Here is an 8,598-nt window from a genome sequence, read left to right as displayed (position 1 = left end):
TCCTTTTGTTTGATTTGTTGATTCAATTCAAAAGTACGCAAGGAACCCATTAATTCTTCCACCTTCATTGTGCTAAAATCTTTAGCTTCCTCCATGGCCAAAAGTTTAGTATCAAACCTCTCTGGAAGAACTCTAACAATTTTTCTAACAGGGACAGAATCATCAAGCTTTTCACCAAGAGCAAAATATTCATTAGCTATATCAGATAGCCTTTCATAAAATTCAGTTAGGGTTTTATTTTTAGACATCCTAAGCTCATCAAATTTGGTTTGAAGCATAATAAATCTAGAACACTTAACATCATATGTTCCTTCAAAAATGCCAATTTCCTAATTCAATCATTTAAATGCCAAATCTAACTATTTAATAACTATAAATAATTATTAAATAATATTGTCATTTATCATATTTATTAATTGAACCATACAAAGTATCATAATTAACAAATATGCCCCTATTAACTCTTTCTTTACAATTTCGACCTTACTTAGTGAAAATTTCACAAATAGACATAGTCTAATTCGTGAATTATAATTGATTAATCAAAACCAAATACATGAGTCTTACAAACAATATTATCTCAACTAGTGGGGGGACCATGGGTCTATATAACCGAGCTTCCAATAAGTAGATCAAGAATTTAGCACTAAAATTCACTAACTTATTAATTCTTCGTTGAATCCACGCATAGAACTTAGAATTGCACTCTCAGTATATAGAATGCTTTATATGTTCCACCATATAGACACATCATTAGTTATCCATTGTTATAATCCTAATGTGATCAATGATCCTCCATATGAATGATCTACATAGTAAAGGGATTAAATTACCGTAACACCCTACTATGTATTTTATCCTTAAAACACTTGACCCCGTATAAATGATATTTCAGCTTATGTGAAATGAGATCTCCACCATTTATTTTCGTTTGGTCAAGCTCGAAGGAGATCATCCTTTGCTTACTATTTGTCAGATAGAAGCTATAGATTTCATGTTTATGCTAGCGCTCCCACTCAATTGCACTATCGTGTTCCCAAAATGTACGTATAACCCTGACCTAAAAGTAGGCTTAACTAACAAATCAAAGAACACGAATAGCCTTTCAAGATTGAGCCTAATCATAACAGGATTAAGATCATTTGATCTAGGATCAACTTGGCGATATTGACTTGAATAGATTTTACGGTAAGTTTAATTAAACCTAAATCGAAGTTCAATATCGGTCCCTTCCAATGCATACTCCATGCATCCAACCTGAGCTTTACTTTAACCAATGTTCTGGAAAGAACATAGTATTTCTCCAAATACAAGTAAACTCTTGTTGTAGATTATCATATCAGTAAAACCCTGTGTCTGATAAATCTAGGAAACTTTATTCACATAGTCATGTTTACTTTCCAATGTGATGACAGCACAATAAACATGATCAAGTATGTGAAAAGGGTTTAAGATGAATTTATAAATCAATTAGACAAGCAATTGATAAAGTGAGCCAAAACATATACAAATGAATGAAAAATACTTCTGTTTCTTTATTGATGTTGAATAAAATAGATTACATTGAAATGGAGTTTTATTTAGGGCATAAAACCTAACAAAATCTGTTACTACAGAAAATAGTTTTGCAGAAATAAACCAGAAGTGGCAGAATATAAAAAATAATTGTAGAATATTAAATCACTTGACACAACAGATTTGTACGTGGTATCACTGTTCTTTGAACACTCCTAGTCCACGGGGCCATACCCAGAGAAAGAAATCAATTAGTAAAGTTTTAAAAATTACTAAGACAATTGACTTATACAAGTTTAGGCTCCCTCTAAATCTTTGCCACAACCCTTTGTAACACACTTCACGAATCTGATTTTTGAACTATCATCAAACAGCGAACTCCCTTCGTCTTTGAGGTGTGTGTGCTTACTTCTTCCTGAAGTAAGGCTTGAACAAGTCTTCTCCCGATGACCTTTCTCTTGTTCAATCAAGATGTTCTAACCAACCGTAAGACCAGTATAAGAACAAATATATAAACACTAGAACCTAGATGAACAACTAGGTTCTCACAAAAAGACCCCTCTCTCAACAAATAAGAAAATGCAAAAATGAAAACTAGAAGAGATAATTTGAATGGTTGCTCTCTAGGTTTCATTTATAGATCATAAAAATCCTAGAGATAGCCACAAAGTCGAATCTATAGCTGTACAAAACTTTTCTAAAGAAAATCCTGATTTGCAGCATTAGAGACATGTTCTGCTGCAGAAAACCAGACCAGAAAAGGAAACTTACCAAAAACGTGTCTGATCATGTATTTGGTCTTGATACCTGCCAAAAACAGTGTGTTTGATCTGGTCTTATCAAGACACAATCGAACTTAATAAGAAAAATAAGAATAGTCAAAGTTTCCATAAAGAACAAACTTTCTATAAGAGAATTTCTTCTCTTACAAGAAGTTTCCAAACAAAGAAAAGGCCTTCTGAAATAGAATCTTTCCTATGATAGAAAATAACAATAAAAACAACTAAATAAGGTGAGAAAATCGGTTTTATAAAAGCCAACAAATCACACCATAAATAAAAAATATTTTAGCATCTAAATTGCCAAAAAAAGACTTTACATCCATTTTAACCAATATGAGAATTCTATTCTTTTTATATGTTTATTTATCGTTTTATGAATTTCATATTTTAGGATATTAGATTACAATATATATAATCAAACATATTTACTAATGAATTAAGATTCTGGTAAAATAAGTTCCAACACATCATACAAACATCCAATTTCAATCATAATCCAATTGGTCAACCTCCAAATCTTTGTATAAAATCTCGCACATTTTCTATAAGGTTGTGTCAATTTTAACCATTAATGGCATACTATTTATTTGCTTTTAAAAATCCAATTGAAACCCTTAACACCCAAGACATTATCATACAGTACAAGCACAAATACAATTAAACATGTAGTTTAATACAAAACATAAGATAGTTAAGAAAGTTATCTACGGAAAACTTGTAATTTAATACAAAACATATGGAAAACTATCAAGAAACAATCGAAGAACAATAGTAAAACTATCGAGAAATTGTACAACACATTATTTCCAGCACAACATCGAGAAATAATCAAACATTATCGAAAAAATATCAAAAACTATTTAGATAATTGAACAATCGTGAAACCATCAATAAACTATCGAAATTGGTCATCCTTGACCTTCAAAGACTACATTGGGGGACCATCGAAAAATAATGGAGAACATATCGAAAATATGACGAAGCAACAGAAAAATTTAGAAAACCAGATTTATTGAGTTCAAAGATAAAACATACAAAAACAACCAACAACATACAGATACAGATCTAATGTAAAAAAATCATTTACTTCTAAATTATAATACCAATCATAATTTTTTTATAGAAAAATAAAGACTTACCCATTACATTGGGTGGCACGGTCCGACCTTCGATAGTGGTTTTGGTTGTGGGACGATGCTGACCTTGCGATGGTTGATTGACGACAGCAACGGTCCGGGGATGGTGATGGTGTTATTTGGTGTTGGTTTAGTTTGGTTAAGGAGAAACAAAAGAGTGAACCTGTCAAGAGAGAAGAGAAAGTGAGAAAGAGTTAGTAGGGGGATTGATTATGAGAAGAGTGAAAACAAGTATAAAGGGAAAACATAAGTATAGATTGGTATAGTATTATACAAGGGTTGTTATTGGGTAGTCTTTCAAGCCTAATAAATAAAATTTCCCATACATATTAAATGGACGATGATTCAGAGTGATAATGATAGGTGTGATTGCATGGCTTAATTAATAATCTCTCAATAGTTAATAAGTTATGTTATGGGTGACTCACTAATTGACTTGTATAGTGTTTTTGCCGTCCTTTTAATAAATTTTTGGTCCACTTTCAATAAATATATATATAATTATATGTATATTTATATGGAACACTTTTTAATGGGTAATACCCATGGATGGAAACTAAAAAGTATTAATAAGGTAACAATTTAATAATCTTCTATGGTAAGTTTCTAACAATTATTTTTTTAAAAAAAAATTATATTTATTGTTTATAAAATTAGAAATAATAATTACAATTAATAATTTGACAAAAATTTATAAATTATTTTTAAAAATTAATTAAAATTACTACTTTATTATTTTATGAAATTGTGAGTTTATTAACAATTTATTATTGTAAAACTAAAATTATTTACATGTATATTAATGTATTTTTTTTATTAGGAGAATAAGAGCTTGATTGTGGAATCCAATTGTCTTAATATTATTCACACTCTTAAAAATAAAACGCTACAATACTTCTTAGTTCTTACTTAGGCTATCATTGTTAGAGAAATATTATTATCATCCAATGATGTTTTTGATATTACCATGCATCATTCTCCTAGAATAACTAATGAGGTGTTGTTCATTATTTATATTTTTAGGATTGGAAGATGATAATCTTGTCTAGGGGTCAAATATAATTTTTTGTGCTGAAATTCTTGTGTTGGCAATTGTCATTATTTAATAATGTTTATGACATTTTTTTCTTTCTTCATTTTTTTTTTTGTTAAAACTTTCTTCATTGGTTTTGTTCTTATAGATTTGGTAAGCTCAAATATTTTTTAAAAAATAAAAACATATAAATAATTGTTAATTATTATAAAATTAAAGATTTTAGGTTTAGAAAAATCTTATACATTTTATATGTATTACAGTTTAAAGCTTAAAATTATTATTTTTTTTGTTTTCAGTAATGCAATTTAGAATTCTAGTTTGAAGAAATTTTATGAAAAGATAAATATACACTTTTTTTTTTCTTTTTAATCTTTAAAATGATTTTTATTAAAAAAAAATAATTTGTTAGTTTTTTTAGTGTGTTTTATTTTTTAAATAACAATTCTATTTATAAATTTTTTATTTCTATTAATAGTTTTATCTATTTTAGGAAAACAGAGAATAACAAAATAGGAAATATTAATTTTTTTAATATTTAATTAATGATTATAAATATCAACCATTAGATATTTGATCCAATGGTCAAAAATAAAATACCCATACATGGGTAATACCCATTAAGAGCATACCCATATTTATATATGGTCTTATTATATGATCTAAAATCACCATCAACCAAAAAAAAAATAATAATTATATAATTAGGTGGGGGGTAAGAATATCAATTTAATGCTAGTGTAATGTTTTTTTTTAGTAACTTTATTTAATGTTCAACCGTTTAATATTAATGAGACCTTACAAATATATATACTTATTTTATACTACAATATATCAAATTAATTTTAAAATTACTAATTAGTTACAACATTTATCATCAATATATTATTATATTTCGTTAGTATAATAATTAGCTTGTCATAAAAGAATAATCACTTAGAAATTTTTTTATTTATAAAAAATAGAAAAATTAATATTATAAGTTTTATTGATTATTTAATAAGTGTTAAAAACATATTCTGTATAGTTAAAATATATATATAAAAAAAAATGAATTTATACTTTATACGAACATTAATTTTATACTGCAATGTTACAGTAAGTTTAAAATTATCAATTAGTAACACTATTTATCATATCCAATATATTATTATATTTCAATAAGTTATAATTGAAGAGAGCTCAAGTTGCCATAAGATGATGCATGTGTGTACTGGAGGTCCTGCTCAAGTCTCAAATTATACAATATAATATATAAACTCTTAAATTAAAAAAAAAAATATTTAAAAATAAAATTGATCCAGTATCCAAAATGTCACTATGTATCACTTTGCAAGTAATATATATAATATAAGATTGAAAATAAAATAGAGATATACATGAAGGAATAATAAAAAGTAGGAAGAAAGAAAAAAAAAACATATGTATAAACTTGGTGAAAAAGACAAAAAGGTCACAAAATAACAAAATCATCCATTATTCTATTGATTTACATAGATATATTGATGAGAGATGAGAACAAACGTGTGTCGCTTATATGTTTTTTCACATGCTTTATCTCAGCAGAGCATGTTTACTTCTCTCCAATCTTATTTTATTAATTGGAATCTAAAATAGAATAATATATTAACATGTTTACAGCTTATATTTACTCAAACGTGTGGAATAGTACTTAAGTACCAAAAGTTCCCATTTCAAACAAAAAAAAATAAAGAAAAATAAAAAGAAAGTTTAGATTTGTATTCAAACTGAATTAATTGAAGATTTTTTTACTTAATTAATTATATATTTATACATAAATTAATACTTAATATTACATCAACATTTAATTCATAAATAATTACATAAATTTTAAAATTATACTCTTATTATAGATAAATTTAATAATCTACCAATAATATTTAATGAATATAAATGCCAGTTTAGATTTTTAAATTATATATATTTCAACAACACTTTCATTCAAGGTGACTTCCTAAGCACAATTCAAGTAGCTAGCTGTCTAATTTTTTAGCTATATATCTACCATAAGATTACATTTAAGTTATATGAAATGTCAATAATACATTATGAATTTGTTAAAAGAAAATAATATATTATGAATGTTTCAAAATAGTCACAATTTCTAGAAGAACATATAAGATGAATGTATCTTTTTTTATTCGTTGATTATTTCAAATGTTCTGCAAGGACCGCATCTCCTTTCAATTTTTGGGTTTTTTTAATGTAAATGTATATTTAAATTTAGAGCATTATTTTGAACATCAGGTGTCTAATACTATTATAAGGTATAAGGTGACGTTTTGTAATTGATTAGTAATTCTCTATAATCTTTATTAAAGTAAAATAAGTGGAACTCGATATTAAATTGTACTAATAGCAATTTTACACATCACAACAAGAATACTAGACACCATGGGTACTCTTTAGAATTTCTCTCAAATTTATAAATATTAACGTTCTCAAACTTAATTATATATGATAGCATTTTCCTTTAAAAAAATATATAATAGCTTTTAGTAATACTCTTTTTTTTTCCTTAATTTTTCAAATTACAAAAATAAAAATAAAATTCTTAGCAAAAATATATTTGGTAACTACTTTGATTTTTCAATTAAAAAAAACAAAAGTGTTATGTAAATTTTATTTTTTTATTTTTTTTTTTATTTATTAAGTTCAGGTCAAAGTTTGGGTCAGAGTCTAGCGTCAGGTCCGGGGCCAAAGTCCAAGTTTGAGTCTAGGGTCTAGTATTAGGGTTTGGCTTAAGATCCTGGGCAGGGTCCGGGTCAGGGTTTGGGTCCAGGTCTGGGTTAAAGGTCGAGTTTGGGATTTAGCTCCAGGTTTTAATTTTGGGTCTAGGGTCGAGGTTCTAGTTCAGATCCGGGTTAGGGTTTGGGACCAGGCCAGGGTTCAAGTCCGGGTCTAGGGTCGGGTACAGGACTCCAGGGTCACGGTCCAAGTTCGACTCCAGGGTTTGGGTTTGGGTCTTGGGTTGGGGTTGAGGTCAGGATCTGGGTCTAGGTCTGTGTCCCAGTGCGAGTTCGGGGTCCAACTCCTCGTCTTAGTTCGGGGTTTGGGTTTAGGTTTGGGTCTAGGTCTGGGTAAGGAGGTTCAGGTCCGGGGCAAAATCCGGAGTTTGAATTTGAGGCTGGGGTTCGACGTCTGCGATCCAAGGTTCAGGTCTTTTTGGTTGTGGTAGGTGTTCGGAGTCTCGGTCTTGGTGAGGGGTTGGGCCCAAAGTATTGATGAATGAAAATTTAAAGAGACTATAGTTGAAAAAATATATATGTTTTTATTTTTTTTTTTGAAAGTGATTTTTTTATTTTTAAAATTTCTAAAATTTTGATTATTATTTTTAAAATTAAAAAGTAAAAATAGTTTTATAGAAGATATTTTCACTTTTTCAATTAAAAAATAAAAGATTCATGAACATTCAACTATCCTAGTATAAATAATTCGAGATTATCATACTCATTATTATCTCTTTTCAAATGAAAAGCTTATGTTTATCACCTAAAAAATATTATACTAATAGTTACTAAATTTAAACATTTTGGTAAATGGATTAATGTGTGATTGAAATTTAATAAAAAAACATATGTGTTTGTTTCTTTATAACAAAAAAACTAAAAAACTAAAAGTCCATGTTTTTTAAATTATTATTGTTTGCTAATATTTATATGCATAAGTAAATTCTTAATATTTATGTGTGTTTGTCCCACATTATTCATGTGTAAGTAATTTGTTGTATTCATAATACATTTATTAGCTATCAAGTCTTAACTATATAATAAGATTTTAGTTGTTGACGGTAAAAAGTGGACACCACCAGCTCGCTAAATTGACGAGATGAATAATAAGTTTAAGTAAATAATTTAAAAAGACACACAAAATTTATAATAGTTCACTCCCTTTTGTTGTAATTGTAATGGAGCTATGTCTACTTCAAAATTATATTTTTCACGAGAATTACAAAAAAATTGGCTAAGTGTGAAAGTTCTAATTTTTAGAGAGATGCCTTGTGTAGCACTCAACTACCAGACACATTACCACGAATTTATTTTAAATTACATTAGATTAAAACTTTAGCTTTAAATACCATATATCTTTATATATATAATTATTTTTACAA

General features: G+C 27.7%; 1 long non-coding RNA gene across 2 annotated transcripts; it reads right to left on the bottom strand.

The window, feature by feature from the left end:
• Positions 1–1,645: 1,645 nt before the first annotated feature.
• Positions 1,646–3,821, bottom strand: LOC115697156 (uncharacterized). Of its 2 annotated transcripts, none has more exons than XR_004007907.2 (2): positions 3,437–3,821; positions 1,646–2,345 (listed from the first exon to the last, which is right to left on the bottom strand). It is a non-coding gene; the product is annotated as an uncharacterized LOC115697156 (long non-coding RNA). The 2 variants fall into 2 exon arrangements; XR_009683484.1 differs by having other exon boundaries at positions 1,646–2,322.
• Positions 3,822–8,598: the final 4,777 nt, after the last annotated feature.

This window comes from Cannabis sativa, chromosome 7, assembly GCF_029168945.1.
Source record: "Cannabis sativa cultivar Pink pepper isolate KNU-18-1 chromosome 7, ASM2916894v1, whole genome shotgun sequence".
Classification (NCBI taxonomy): domain Eukaryota; kingdom Viridiplantae; phylum Streptophyta; class Magnoliopsida; order Rosales; family Cannabaceae; genus Cannabis; species Cannabis sativa.
Note: the sequence above shows the minus strand (reverse complement) of the source record. Positions and strands in the feature narration are given on the sequence as shown.